This window comes from Lolium rigidum, chromosome 3, assembly GCF_022539505.1.
Source record: "Lolium rigidum isolate FL_2022 chromosome 3, APGP_CSIRO_Lrig_0.1, whole genome shotgun sequence".
NCBI classification, from domain to species: Eukaryota; Viridiplantae; Streptophyta; class Magnoliopsida; order Poales; family Poaceae; genus Lolium; species Lolium rigidum.
In genome coordinates this window covers 69,250,366-69,266,968 of record NC_061510.1, presented here as the reverse complement: position 1 = coordinate 69,266,968, position 16,603 = coordinate 69,250,366, and the positions used below count along the sequence as shown (strand labels likewise).

Genomic DNA, 16,603 nt, shown 5'->3' with positions numbered 1-16,603 from the left:
TTTTCATTGTTCAAGAATATATGGATTTTTTTGTTGTCATAGTTTATGACTTTTGTAGAAAGTAGTGAGTGATTTTTGTTGTAATTAAATATGTACTAAACTAATAGTTGCTTGACAACTTTGCATTGTTCACAAATATATGGTTTTTTTTGTTGCCACTCTTTATGGCTTTTGTAAAAAATAGTTGGTGCATTTTGTACGGATAACTAAGAGTGGAGCGAGCTGCCTAATTGTAGTAGAAAGCAAGTAGCAAAGTGGAGCCCATCCATGTGCGCATAGGCAACAGCTAGCAGCGGCCAAAGGATTCGTCCATGCATGCATGGCAGCAGTATAGGCACTCAGAAGGAGACAACGCGAGGCACGACTAGCCTGAAAAGCCACCTGACACCACCGTTGCAGACTGACAGTGACATGTCCTTGAGTAATTCCCGAGCGTTGGATCCGCTGAACGAACGGCGGTGCGGCGACCGATCCGGGGGCGGGATCGGTCGGCCGACGCCAAGCGCGACCCATCAATTAAAGCTTACAATGTTAAGGAAAGAGCGAAAAATAAAAAAATGTGAGAAATGAAAGTGGGAGAATACATGAAGAGTATGAAGGTGGATATTGTGTTGATCTAAAAGGTAATACATGTGACTGTAAGAGGTGGCAGTTGACGGGTATCCCATGTCATCATGCTATTGCTTGTTGTAGAGAAGACATGATTGATCCATAGAGACTTGTGTAGCTGCTACACAATTGAAACACACACCAAAGCTTATGCTTATACTTTGGCCCCACTGAGAGCAAAATGTTTATGGTAGAAGCATAGTGGTATCTTTGTGCATCCACCACTATTTACCAGAGTGATAGGTTGGCCTAAAAAAATTCAAGTAAGGTCCACAAAAGTTGGAAAAATGGAGGGAAAATGATTATTAAAGTTGGTGTGAAAATAATCTAGTAGTCCAAGTTGAGGATGAAAATGGAGATGTTGACAACCCTGAAATTTTGCAGGTTCTAGATTTAAATTGAAAATGGAGATATATTCATCCTTGCACATTATTTCTGATGTTCTAACTTAATTTTTATTTTTTGGCAGCACATAATTCGACAAGATCCACTTCCTGAAATGGATCCTTCTCATCAACCTGGGACGATGGTTTATAGGTTGGGCTTGGAGGTACATGTGCTAACATAATACTAATTTTAAATTACTCAGCTGCCATTTTTGTTAATATCCTATGTATCCACTGTTTCCAGCAAGGTGCACATATATCTCTCCCTAGATGCACTCTTCCACTACCTCAAGAGAGTGCATTTTTTGTAGCTGAAAGAGAAGCACTACTAGTTAACAGGGGCAGAGTGACCACTGCCCAAACAAGGGGAAGAGGAACACCGAATGTAGTTCTGCCAGTGGGAGAGGAGCAGCAAGAGGGAAAGGAAGAAGAGAAAAGGAAGTGCGGGCACAAATAACGCAAAAAAAGCAATACAAGGGGAGATGCAAGAGGAAAATCTTATAAAACATGTCCTGGTTTTGCTTATCACATGCTCTTTGGTGATAAGGTCAAAGAAGGGTTCTCCCAGATTTGAATGAAACAACAAAGAGATGCAAGTAACTCATAATGCACCTCGCTGAGGAGTAGAATCCAATAATGCAACGGTATCCTATAGTTATTGATGGAACACTATTTTCATATTTTCCTGGAAGTTGTTGTTGTGTGTTCAATAGATGGAACAACCTTCCCAAATTTACTTCATTACATAACATTGCACTACAACATTATGGTACACATGGACACTATAGGGTTCGCAGTATAGAAAACAAAAAAAAATACCGCAAGAACGAACAAAACCAAGATCCAATCTAGGAAAAATCCAAGATCTAATCTACTAGATTGGTGCAACGAGATAGATGAGAACATTACCCTTGAAGATCCAAAGTGGTAACGAGATCAGATCTCGTGGATGATGTAGTCATACTCTTGCCGAAATCAAGTTTGCGGTTAAGTCCTTCTGGCGCTGCAAGCGGGCAGCACCTCCGTACTCGGTCACACGTACAGTGTCGATGAAGACGTCCTCTCCCCGTTCCAGCGGGCAGCGGATGTAGTAGATCCTCCTCAGAATCCCAGCAGCAAGATGGCGTGGTTGTGGTGGTGGAGGAGAATTCCTGCAGGGCCTCGCCAAGCCTGCGCAGGAGAAGGAGGGAGAGAGGGTGGCGGCTAGGGTTCGGAAGGGGTGGTGTGTCCGGCATGTCCCCTCACCTCTATTTATAGAGCGAGGGTGCGGCTAGGGCTGGACACCCTTGGCCCCACCTCTCTCTAGGCATCGGCACATGGGAGGGTGAGAGAAATCTCCCCCCCAAGTTTGCCCCCTTAATTTCTAGGATTTGATGCTATCACTTTTGATTTGATCCTATCCTCCTTGGGTGTGCCTTGAGGGCTTGGTCGGATGGGCCTTGAGGGCTTGGTGCGCCTGGTCCAAGAGGCCAGGAAGAACCCCCTCGGCCCATGTGGCCCCTCCCGAGGTGGTGGGCCCACCGGTTTCCCTCTAGAACCTTCTAGAAACTCTGGTCAAAATACCAAAACTTTTTCCGAAGCCCAAAAAGCAACTTCCCTTATATGAATCTTATTCTCCAAACTATTCTGAATCTCCTCGTGATGTCCTCGATCAGTTCCGAGACTCCAATAACATTCAGTCTCCATCTCATATTCCATATCTATTTAAACGACATTGAACCTTAAGTGTGTCACCCTACGGTTCGCGAATGATGCAAACATGATCGAGACATCTCTCCGATCAATAACCAACAGCGGGATCTTGAGATCCATAATGGCTCCTACACATCTGATGACATCATGATCGAAAGAACCATAAGCATTCGTTACCAATTCCTTTTGTCGTGCGATACTTTACTTAGCCGAGATTCGATCATTGGTATCTCCATACTAGTTCAATCTCGTTATTGATAAGTACTCTTTACTCGTTCTGTGATACAACATCCCTTGTGACCTGGTCACATGCTTGCAAGCTAATTGGATGCCATGTCACCGAGAGGGTCCAGAGTATATCTCTCCGTCATTTGGATGGACAAATCTCATTCTTGATCCATGAGCTTCAACTCTCACTTTCAGAATACCTAATGCCACCTTTATAACCACCCAATTACGAAGTGGTGTTTGATGTCATCAAAGTATTCCTCCCGTGTTAGTGATTAACATGATCTCATGATCGAAGGATTAGGTTTCTATGCATTTGGGAGCTACAGCAAAACGGACGTAATGACTTGATCTTATTGTTATGCTTACTATGGGTGTGTGTCCATATCATTCTTCTAATTACATGATCTTATTGGTAACAACATCCAATATTGATGACTAGGAAACCGTGATCAATAATTAATCAACAAGCTAGTTAGACAAGAGGCTCACTAGGGACTCCGGTTTGTTTACAAAGCACACATGTATTAATGTTTCCAGTTAATAAAATTAGAACATGGGATGTAAACATTTATCATAAACACAAAGATATAATAATAACCACTTTATTATTGCCTCTCGGTCATATCTCCAACAGACACATACATTTCCATACAAACACTATAGATGGTTAAACACGGGACAAAAGAGTAGTAGAGATACATGGCAAATACATTACTCACATATATTCCTTGGCCTTACCATTCAATGCCTCCTTCACCCTCTTGGCCATGAATTCTATGCCCTTCTTGATCATGCACAAGATGACCCCAGCTGTCACCTTTTCTTCAAGATTAGGTGGCACACAGTAGGGCAGCAGCTCAATTGGTCCTCCCTCCCTTCTTTGGTGCCTCACAAACCTGTTTTTCCTTGGAAAAGGCCTTGGTGTGGGCAGTGCCATGATTTGTGTGTACACAGGTACGTCACCTAGCTCCTCCAATCGTTGAATTGCCTCCCTCTCCAGCATCCTATTAGATGCTTCTTCCCTTTCCTGCAAACTTCTCCTATGGTACACTAGCAGATCCTTATCAGAACCAGACCAGTACTCCTCCTCTTTGCACTCCACCAAACCTTCCATTTGTGCTTCACTACAATGCACTGACCATTTTTATGCTTGTTGAGCCACAAATAGAAGACAAGGCAGAGTGCACACATGCTAACCAGTGTATGCATAAGACAATGCTGTGAGCTCTCAATTCACTATTACTTTACATGATTTGTCACTCTGCCATGCTAATTGGTGCCATGCTAATTAGTGCCATGCTAATTAGTGAAATCAAATCAGAAAAGGGAAAAATCATATGTACAAGCTCAATCTTACCTTCCCTCCAGAATGCGGCTCCTAGTAGTACACCGTCGGCTCCACCCACTCACCGCCATTGCCGATGATGCCGGAACCGCCGCCGCTGACGGAGCATGCCCAACAGGAGCCACCAGATGCTCCTTCAGCAGCTTACCGCCAACAACATTTGTCGTCGTTGCACCGTTGCTTGTCGATCCCATGCCTCCGCATCGCACACCGCAACCTTCCTCGATCACTCCGCCGCCGCAGTTAATTGATTGTCGCGGTGCCGCCGACCGCCGCCGTTCGCCCTGGGTCTAGGGTTACGACACAGGGGAGCCTTTCAATTTGGGAACATGGGAGACTGGCCTCGGATGCACGTTGCGTTGTAGCTTAAGGTTTTCCGTAAAATGGTATGTCTGTGGGAGAATGCCCTTCTAGCGTTGCAGCTCACGTGGCGTCGTCTGATTGGCTTTGTATGAATTTTGAATCTGCATGACAAGTTGGTGTACCACCCGGCCTCTATTTTCAATTTTGCGTACTAATTTCTCCTAACGTGCAGGTTCATGTATCACATTAACGCTTTTGCTAACTCTCGATCAACCCAGAAATAAGATAAGTCTGGATCGATGCGCTGGCATTCGATGGTTTCTGTTTTCAGCTTGTAGATGGTTTCTGCCGGGCAATGTAAATGGTTTGGGTCTTTCTTATTTTTATTATCTGGGCTATTTGTATTTATGTTTTTATACGGGCTGCTAGGTTGTAGAAAGAGTGTATTTGTCGTACTTCTTCCAGCCTTAAATACTTACCTCACCTCATACTCCGATTATTGAACCCGCGACAGGTATTTAGGGCTGTATGGAGTTCTTTTACTTGATGTCTAGTTTCTGAATTTTATCTTGGTGATCGGTTCATTTTTGTGCCGTCAGGTTGCATGTCAATAATTAGGCTATTTTTTGAACAAGGGTCACACTGATTGTTGATTTTTTATACCATGTTAGATCGTAGAAGTTTTGCATCGACCTGGTTTTGTAAGTAATTGATGCTGAGCTTTAGCATATCCAATTACATACAAATGTGCAATTACGTATATATGTCCAATTGCATCTATAAAAACTTTTTTTTAGATCAAACGGCTGCATATATTAAGCATACTCAGATGCTAGCAAAGTCACAATACATTCCGGTGGCATACCCAACCAGATGTTACACACTTTATTTTGACAGCCTAATTGAGCTAACTGATGCGCAACCCTATTCCCAGTTCGACGCACATGTTTGATCGAGTGATCCACGAAGCCGTGGAGGAGCATCTTAATTTCTTCAACTATCGGGCCAGAGAACGACCTATCCCTGTCCCTGCTCTTCAACTTCGACACCACACCCAAGCAGTCCGTCTCCAAGCACACCTTTGTGACACTCCTTTCCCTTGCCAGGTCCAAGGCCGCTTTACAGGCCAAGAGCTCGGCACCTTCAGGATCATCAACCGAGGGCAAAAAATGGCTGGTTCCCGCCACAAACCGGCCATGGTGATCCCGCAGGACCGCATCGCTCCCGCCGACTCCTGAAACCGATGAGAAAGCGCCATCAGCATTCACCTTGTGCCACCCTTCCACAGGGGCCTGCCAGTGCTCGACCAGCTGCGGGGTTTTTGGGGTCGCTGAAGGCTGTAACTCTGCCCACTCTTCAACAAGAAACAACAAGCGCTTAGCAATCTCCCTCAGGTCCGAAACCTGCACCTCCTCTCGGGCATCATTTCTAGCCAGCCAGAGTTGATAGATTGCCATCACCCCTACTGCTAGCTCCTTGTCTTTCAGCTTGCCGAGCCACTCGAGGCACCATCTGCGCAGATCCTGGTGTCTATGGATGTGGCCTGGTGGTGAAGTCAAAACCATTCCAGAGTATTCTCGGAGTAGTTTCCAAGTTTCCATAGAATGAGGATAACTCCAGAAACGATGGACCAGCGACTCCTCCCGATTGCACACTACACAACGGATGCCCTCTTTTATGTGTCTTCGCTGCAGCTCGTTCCCAACAGCCAGACCGTTTTCAACCAGCCTCCAAACATGAATCTTTGCCTTCCCTGGAACTTCCGACTCCCATAGAGGAAGCCAACCCTTGTGTTCATCACAGGAGGAGGACGACCCTGCCCTACCCTGCTGGTTTCGCTTCACTTGCATTTTCAGATGATACGCTGACTTGACAGAGAAAATCCCGTTTTTGGTGTAGTTCCATGCGATATAGTCTCTGGTGCCAGCACGACCTACAGGAATTCTCAAAATGTCTGCAACGTCTTCATCGTAAAAAAGCTCATTTAGCTTACTCAGGTTCCACCCGCTGCCATCAGGGAGGAGAAGTTCGTTAACCTTTTCAACCTCCATACCCGGCCTATGCCCCAGTGGGCGTTTATAAAAACTTTTAATAGATGTGTAATTGCGCATGCGTACAATTACACTTATAAAAATTCCATATGTAATTACTCTACGCATATATGTGCAATTACACTTCTACATCTACATATATGTGTGTAGTTTTTAAATTTGATATATAATTTATGTTAACTTGTAGCTGGGCTTGTAGTTTTATATTATTGAGCTTGTCGTTGGGCTTTATAGTCATGCATGGAAAAGCCTAGAAATGAAAAAGGAAAATGATCTGATTCCCCCGGGGGATCGCGTCCTCCCCAGCCTCCCCACGCAGCGCGCGACGCGTGTCCTGCAGGGGCCCACCTTATCGCTGCCTCCCCTTTCTTCCTCACCGCACGCTCCCGAGATAACCGGTCGCTCCATGGCGACCTCGTCCGAGGCGCCGCCGTTTTTTGCGCCTGACGCCGGTGCCCGTCCCCGCCCCCATCGCCGTAGTTTTTGCGCCCGACGCCGGTGCCCGCCATCATCACCGCCGCCCAACCACCACGCACCCCATTGCCGGTCCCCGGGGATACCTCCGCCGCGCGCCCTGGATCTCGTCGCCGCGCCACCCCAGGAGGAGGAGGCGGCGGGGGAGCGGCGACGCGAGGCTAGGAGCTGGGAGCGCAGGTCGCGGCTAGCGAGGGAGCTGAGGTGGAACCCCAGGTTAGGGAGCTGAGACCGGAGCTCACCCACCTCGCCGCGTGGAGGGCGCCGTCCTTCTCCGCGTCCATGCCGTGGGAGGTCCGACCTCGCCGCGCAGCTCCGGCCGTCCCCGACTCCGTCCGATGCCGGTGAAACCTACGGCGCCCCGCGTGTGCCCCTCCTTCCTTGACCATCTCCTGCCAATGGTGTGGCGAGGTGCTGCCAGGGGTAGGTCGGTGTTTGCTACCGGTGGTGCACGGCGGTGCTGCCATAGTGCACGCTGCTGACAAGGTGGCACGTCAGTGCTACAAGCCGGGGCGAAATGATTTTTGCTTACAAGGTGATACTCCTTTGCTTCGTCAGGAGATCGGTTTTGCTATCTTAGGTCTCCGGCATTGCTACCGGGGGAGGGAATTTTTTTGCTACCGGCAGAGGCCTACTTTGCTACCCTAGGCGTAGGGCGTTGCTACTAGCGGCTTCTGGCATTGCTGTCTTCGGCGGATGGGGTTGCTGCAACCTCAGATGGTGCTGATGGTGATGTTGCCAACTGCAGGCGAGGTCTCCGTTGATGTCTTACAAGATTTTGCAACATATGAATAAACAAATTTGCTACAATTTTTTTGCGGTTTTGCTACATCTGCGTAATATGTTTGCTACGGGCTCTCCGACGAGGTCTCCGGCGAGATTCCGGCGAGCTCAGACTTTTTCTTTTATTTCATGAGCGAACCGTTTTTTGCTACCATGTAGCAAAAGCGAGTTATTTTTTTGCTGCCGGGAAGTGTTTCTTTGCTACATTCAGCAAAAGCATATCTGACCGTTCGAGATGGCCGATCTGACGGCTGGCGACCCGGGGGCTGGGAAATCAAATCCCCCGGGGGACGCCCAGCAGTTTCCAATGAAAAAGGAGAGCTAGCCAGGGGGATTGGGTCTTGGGCTCTTAGCCAGCTAGCGACATGAGGAGCGGTTGGCTCCCGGTGCCTTTAATTGTACTGTAGATGAGATCCATCGATCGAGAATAAGAAAAATCTCGGTTAATCGGGAGATAGGCGCATCCATACAGTAATACCTCTATCCCGTGCAGATTCTGCCGGTGGCGTCACTGCGTATGAAATGTTACAGTAAGTACAACTCTGATGTTTAATACAGTATTATCTGTTTCCATGAGGTAGCAAACGCTGCGTTTCAGCGATAGAGGTGCGCTTGGCCAGAGTAAAAGAAAAATTGTACGGAGTAATATAAAAAGGCAAACGCAGGATTGATCGCAAATCATCTCATTGTGCCAACGCCCATCATTGCGTCCGCAGGTAAAATAATATTCCTATACCAGCAACAGTGATACACGAAGAATTCTTAGAAACAGGAAGACAAAAACCAGGCTAAAATAATATACTGCTCCATTTGGAAATTGGAATCCAGTAGCCAAAACACTGCTACCAATAGATAAACACATATACAACTCTTAGATTTGTACTCCTGCGCTGATCCTCACTACACTGCTTAAAAGTATCATCTGGATAAGGACGAGTTGCATATAGTATCCCTGCAAGGGGTATCCCGGAAACAGAATGGGCCTCGCGATGCCTTTGGCCTGGTACTGGCAAAACATGCTAATTAGACTGCAGAGTGATAGTCGAACTCGATGAAGCACCCGATGCATCAATCAACAAATCAGTAATATGTGGCAGCGGCGCCGTAGTATGGCTGAGGAGCTGCCGCAGGTTGCTGAGGGTAAGCAGCTACTGGTGCCGGTGTCGGTGATGGTGCGGCTACTGGTGCTGCCACTGGCATTGCTGCAGGTTGTGCATAGCTTTGCTGCGGGTACGCCTACAATATTTTCACCATGACATTCATCAGTTGGATTTCTTACGGCAGATTAAAAACAATAGTAGTAGAGAGAATATGGAAAGCTCACTGGACAAATGAGTATTAAGGTGCAAGAGGAAATGGTGAATTATAGTCAAATATCAGCAAGTCCAAACAAATAAAGTAATGAAAACCAGTACATAGGATAGTGGAGAAAAACACTCTAAAACTGAATGCTAACAAGTTAGCATGAAACATGACATTGAACAATCTGCATATAACAGAAACTACAGCCAGTGTAGCAAATTTGGTTATTCTAGGTAGACAACTACCTCGCACTTTAAAAAAAGTGAATAAATGGCTCCAAACAACCAACTTGAGGTGATTATGCAACACAACGCATAAGTTGCTGTCTGTTGATAATAGGTTCATGTACTACTTCGTCTGTTTGCACTGAATGAGGCGGTAGAATGTGGAAGGAATCTTCTACAGGATTAACTTCCAAAATAATAAAATAATTCAATTCTCAACCAACCATGTGCATAAATACACGTGCATGTAAATGTTTCTAGAAAAAAACTGTATGTATGACTAAATATGACCTTAATTTCCAGAAGTATTTTGCGAATGTTGGAGGAAAGAAGATTCGGTACCTGAGGTGGGTATGTAGAAGGATAGGCACCATAAGCTGCCGCTTGAGGAGCAGATTGGGGCATTTGATGGCTGTAGTCATACGCTCCATATGCAGGATAAGTGGCCTGTCCAACACATATAGTTAAGTATAACACTACAGAAACAGTAAAAACTATAGGTCACAGAAGTAGTACAATGAGATCTAAATCTCTTTGTTTTAGGATTCCAGGATTCGGTAAAAAAAATAAAGTGGCAAAACTACAGACCACATTAGTAGTACAGTAACATCCAAATTTATTCTCATGTTCCATCATGAGAATTCCAAGACGCGGTAAAAAGAAGTAGCATAGGAGTGAGAAGCAAATCATATGTTTAAACAAAAGAAGCAAGTGATGGGAAGAAGTTGACAAAATCAACATCTTCTAATGTTGACCGACAACATGAAGAACATTATTTTAGCTGCATGTTTGGTGAAAGATTGACCTAAAAGCAAAAAAAAAAACAAGAAAAATAACCGCTATGATCCATGACCTGAAAGATCTAGCGGTTCTAAGTTCTAGCCCAAGCAAAACAACAACAATGACCCATTTTTCTTCTTCCTCCCTGTTTGATTTTTAAAATTTTCAACCCCATTGTCCAAATACGTTCACAAAATAATGCATAAAATAGTAAAACATGTAAGTAATAAGCAACCTGCGGTGGATAAGCAGCCCCCATTGCTGCGCTGATGATTCAGAAGTTGCAGGCCAAACTGGAGGATTATGAGCATTAGGATCAGTTCCCGTGAATGGTTGGGCGCCATCTTCAGTTTTGGCCATTTTTTCTCTGTCAGACATGCCAGCATCATCTGCTTTCCGTTTCTTTGATGGCAGAATGCTCCTTTTCCGTGAGAAAAGAACAGTATGCCGAGTTGTAGCCTTCTTGATTGACTGTGCATCTCCAAAGGTATCCATAAACTGTAAGCAATTTGCAAATGTATCAGTAAAGTTGTAAGGATGGTTACGTTACATAGAACTGTTAGGCAAAAGTAGTATAAATTTATCTTCTGCCCACGACTCACACGTGTAAGATGAAACAGATACTCATTTAAGTATCTGAAGTACATATTATTGTTCTCTTTAAGCATACCTCTAAGAATATGGAAGATATTTCTTCTTTGTCGCTTAAACTTGCCAACTCCCCTTGAGTTGGAGTTGGCTCAGGTGTAAGGAACTTCTCTACCAGTGAATCTAAGAAATCAATGCGCTTTTCAGATGGAAAGACCGACTCAAGAAAGATGACAGCCTGCAGAAAAATAAAATAAACAGTGGCCAAATTAGACTGGATCAAAGATGGTATACAAGAAAAATAAAGGTGGCTAAATGAAACAATTCAGATAGATTTCATAAGCAATAACCTCAAGAATTGATTTAGTCATGTTAACTAGCCCGTGCAGTCCAGATGAGATCTCCTTTGCCTTTTCGAAGTCACGGACCTACACATTTTGGAGAATACATCAAATTTCCTAAACCAAAACAAAAATATATAGAAGAGAAGATAAAAAAGGAAAAAAGGAAACGACTTCAACCAGCTACTCATTTTGATTAAAGAAATGTGATTCCTAGCTCAAAGACAAATTGGAGTCTTTAGATTGTTCAGCATATGCCAAATGAAGTACTCCCTCAGTCCCGTAAAGGAAATTCGGATGTATATACATCGAATTTATAGAAATCTAAGACATCATTTACAGGACTTAGGGACTTGTTCTTTTAATTGGTATGGGCACACTTAAACTGCACGAAAACACTGGTCTTTCCAATATGCATGTTCAATCAAAAATGTCACATGTTCAAATGGCAAATTTTAGACAGGTATATAAAATTACTAGTTATACAAACATGATCCTAGTCTTTCGATGAAACACCCACCATGTACAAGAAACGTGAGTACTGAATCAGCAATGTTGGCAAAAGCTGGCTCTGCTCCTTTTCCTTTTCAACAGCTATGGCTTTCTCATAAACTAGGCAAGCAGATTCTTTATCTCCCTGCGTGGAAATAAGAGGAAACAATGAACTCTTGAACACTGAAAAAAAAAGCAACAAGGCCACTTTTTGTTTGAAGAGGTGGGGATATACCAGCCGGTGCTCCATATTGGCATGCTTCACAATGGCTTCGAGGAAGCCAGGATATAACTCTGAGTGAAGGTGCTGATATTCTGCACGTGCTCCAGCACTATCGCCATTTAGCTCCTTGAATCTTGCACTAAACAGATGGATCTCTGTCTGCTTCTGTTACAAGTAATAAAGAAATAGAATGTAGCTGTCAGGAAATGAAGATAGATTATATTATAACCTATATACAAAGTTATGCAGCAGTAAGCACAGAAAATACACTCATTATCATCAAATTACACATTACTTCCAGGCTCCAATGCAAACAAAAATCTGAACAAGATTTCTAATGGCAAAACCGCTGCTAGTACTAATCATGGCAAAGCTTTTGATTTTTAAATTGAGTTATCAACACATCAATATCAAACGAGATTTCAAAAGGCAAGTCTGCTCAAATAAGTACAGCATTAGTGAACTTATTAGGATAGTGTATACATTATATTTAAAAAACCAATAAACTAAAGTACTTAAGGTATTGTACAAATTTCCCTTTCTTTTTCTCAACAAACATGGAAAATCAAGAAAGTCAAATCATAAAAGCTTCAATCTTAAAAACGCAGAACCAATATGTTATGTGACAGTGAAAAATTATGCCATTTGGATCCACGCTGATGAGCTGGTTGATGTGTATGATAAGGAACAGGGTAACAGGGGTAATTAAAGAGTAACAATAGAATATTATTGAGTATAGATCATAATGTATATAATACCTTGACAAACACATGAGTGGCACGAGCAAGAGCATTGTTAGCTAGTTCTAGGCTTTGTCTATCCTCCATGCATTGAACATAGCGGATCCAGAATTCTGAATAGCTAGCACACGCAATAACACATCTTTCATACAGCTTGATAACCTGAAACGGTATAGTTTACCATCAGAAAACAGGCATGACGAGACAAAATGAATACAAAGTGAATTACGAATTATGATATTGACAACAAAAAGAGAAGTTCACAAGTTACTCCATTAGCTGATTAGGTTGGCCCCTCCAAAAGAAAGGAGGGACCATCCTTGCTCGATAGATAGATGGTTAAGAAGGTGAGCATAAAGCAAATACCTGCATATATGAGATTCAAAATTCAAACAACTGATATTTGGTACCAAATATCATTAACCCAGAACGACCACTGACAAATGAAAGTTTGGAGTACTTAGCCTCATCGAAACCAAACATTATGTCCACGCTCTATCCTCAATTCAATATCCCATTACAAAGGAAGCTTCGTCCAAATACTAGCCGTAAGCATAGAATGGAGCCCAATAAGACTAGATTGTAAGTTATAAGGTAGCAAGCAATGCATGAAATCTACTAAACGAAAAGGTGACTAAGTGTCAGAATTGCAAAAGCATACCTTATTAATGTCTTCTTCACTCTCGATGAAATCAAGATAGCTGTGCCAATTTTCAAGTTCTGGTTTGTCAAGAGGCCTGACGTGAAAGTATGGTCTTCTAATAGCTTGCTCAAAAACAATAATCTTTGATTCATACTCTTTAGCCTTCTTATACATCTCTTCTCTAACAGAAACATATTTTGCCTTGTCCTCTGCTTCTGTTGAACATGAAATTTCAGGTTCGGCAGTTTTATCTACATCATTCTGATGTGCCTCCCCATCAAGGGCCTGAGCACTGTTCTCAACAGTAAGACCATACATGGAAGTTTCCTCAGCAGTAAGTATTTCTGATAGGTTCCGTGTCGTGGTTAACTCCTTCAAGCTGAGCAATATAACGATAAAAATTAGAATCACATTACATATTTATTTTCTGTACTATTGTTATATAGTTATGTTCTCAGTAAAAATTGCAAAATTAGAATCCTAGATGGATTAAGAAATACTATGCCAATGGATGTGTTTGTTATATTCTTATTAATCCACTAACCAGTGAATAAGATTAACTAGTAGCACTTAGAATAGTAATGGTAGTGTACACTAAAAGGTGAGAATCCCGAAAACATACTTGAATACTAAAATATACAAACAATGCCAATGAACTCACCAATTAAAGTACCGATCAAGCTGTTGTACAGGATGTTCTAGTATTCTTGTATATATCACAGCCAGATGACTCCATGCCTGAAGTGATTCTTCATACTTGAGGTACTCATCCCACAAAGTATTGGAACGAAAATCTGATCCAACATAGGCCAGACCCCGCTCAAACAGTCTGTGGAAAAACAAACAATTAGTTAAGCTAGTGATACAAACATTACTAGAAAATTCAAGAAACGGTCAGTGAATGATTGTCTTGCAGGATCAAACAGTGGTAGCTACATTAATCCAAAGAGGGACACATTTTTCTTGATAGACATGTTCTAACTTGCGTACTTTTTGATCGCACAACATGTTTATCTCAAAACGAACCAATTAGCTCATGCATTATTAAATGCGTTAGTAAGAAAACACCTACAGAGATTACAGCTGTCTTGGATCCAAGAAGGCCAAACAAATAGAGCATTTTATGGAGAAAGAAATAGTCATTGCAACTGTGAGACATGCGTGAAGTCCAATAACACGCTACCACGTAGGCACATACAGATTTAAACACATGTGGCCTACACTACAAAATGGACTTGAAGATACACAGTACTAAGATATTATACAGCATTTTATCAGGTCTTCCTGTAAGGTGCCGAGATATTATAAAAGCACTTCTCATTAGGCACTCCAGTATACAGATAACCTAATAAAGCAATCATTAAAAATAAAGTGGACACAAACTAAACTTGCAAAAGGTTAAAAAAACATGAAAATAGTCAGTATATGCATACCTTCTGATGATATCTGGGTCATCGTATGTCGAAATTGCAAACAGACAATAGTTAACCCAAATGTCCACTGAATAAGTAACTGCAAGAACTGCCCGTTCATAAACCTCTATAACTTTACTGACGCCATCAAGATGGCCTTCGTGATCTGCGTATTTCTTCCAATACCCAAAGCATAGAGGGAACTCCGCAAGGAATGCGTCATACACTTTGCGTATTTTCAAAATATTGCCCTGAGCAGGAATATACGGAAATATTGCATTAGCTGAAAGTAATTATCATAAAACGTTACGTTTTATTTATTGCTTAACATAGATTAAATTTAAAGTATTTAGTACACTTAGTCACTTACCAAACACAAAAATCAAAGATTGACAAGACTACGATAAAACAATGATAAGCTTCAAGAAGACTACCAAAACCTTCAATACAGTACAGCTACAGGGAACAAGGCTTATGAAATCTACTAGCAAGCATATACTGAGATCCAACATTAAGAGGAGAAAATATATACCAGAGTACCAGACAGCCCTTTTTGGCTGCTAATTGATATGCTAATAGAAACCATGAAGCAAGTTACTATCCATGGCATAACAAAGATTCACATAACTTTGTGGTCGTCTAATTATATATGAATCCAGTATAACAAAAGAAATATCTATTGCATGTATATAACAAAAATAAAATGATAAGCTGAAGAAAAACAGAGCATTCTGCATAGCAATTTGCACAAAAAGAGAATTATGGATTCACTGGATTGTATGGGAAGGCGATAAAGCAAATTTTCTGACTATCCATGGCATAACAAAGATTCACATAACTTTGTGTGGTCGTCTAATAATTATATATGAATCGAGTATAACAGAAGAAACATATACAGCACGTATAACAAGAACTAAAATGACAAGCTGAAGAGAAACAGAGCATTTGCATAAAAACTTGAGCAAAAAGAGAATAATTGATTCATCACTGGATTGTATGGTAAAGGCGAAAATCTGAATTTTACCCCGGCAATTCTCTCAGTCTCCTCAATAAGTGCAATCCAAGCATTGAAGTCTAAGCAATCTGCGGTAACAACCTCCCACAACCTAGCCTCCTCTGCTGAAGCTACAGCTGCATAAACGTACACAACATCTTAACAACAAAACAGCAGGCAACCGAAACCAGATGATAAAAGGAAGCTGCAGTCCCAGCAGCAAATTACCATCCTCGTAGGATTGCTCGGGAACCATCGGCTCGGCCATCTCGTCAGTGGCGCCACCGTTCTCCGCAGCTCCCGCGGCCTGGTAACTCGCCTCCTGGCCAGCGGTCCCGTTCAGGGAGGCGTGCTCGGTTGGATACGCAGATCCGTCAGCGCCCTGAGCTCCATTGTAACCCGAGTCTGGGTACTGGACGCCAACGCTCGCGTCAGGGTTCGCGCTCGCCGAGTTCTGGCCGTAAACTGTCGCGTCAGCGCCAGCGGTTGCCGAATCGACGGAGGAGGCCGCGGCGCCGGCCTCTGGGTTTGCGGATTCCGGAGCGGCAGCGCTCTGGTCCTGCTCCATTGCGCGCGAATTGCACGAGCGGTGGGGTCGACCTGCCGAGGCCTGGAAGAACGGGAGCGAGAGGCGGGATTAACGCGTGGGAGAAGTAGGCATGTGGATCTGCGGCGAACAAGTGGCACGCACCGGCGAGTGGACGGCGAGCGACGGCGCGAGGTTGAGGACGGGGAGCGCCGGCGAGCGGGGTCGGGGGTTGGGCGCCGGCGAGTTGGAGAGGGTTAGGGTTGGATCCGAGTGGCGGTGGTGGTGGTGGAGGCGCGGATAGGTGGGCCTTCTTCACACAAGTAGAGCGCTCGTGCGTGACCCGGCAGGGCAACGCAGAGTTTCGATACGGCCCAAATTGCTGTGAGTGGCGGCCCGTTTTGCCTAAGCTCGGAAAACGGAAGTCCTAACGCGATGCGACGGTCCTTGCCACTTCATTCGTG

At 43.6% G+C, this 16,603-nt stretch overlaps 1 pseudogene; it reads right to left on the bottom strand.

Moving 5' to 3' along the window:
- Window positions 1-8,713: 8,713 nt before the first annotated feature.
- On the bottom strand, window positions 8,714-16,196 carry LOC124701754 (annotated as a pseudogene).
- Between the last annotated feature and the right edge of the window lie 407 nt (window positions 16,197-16,603).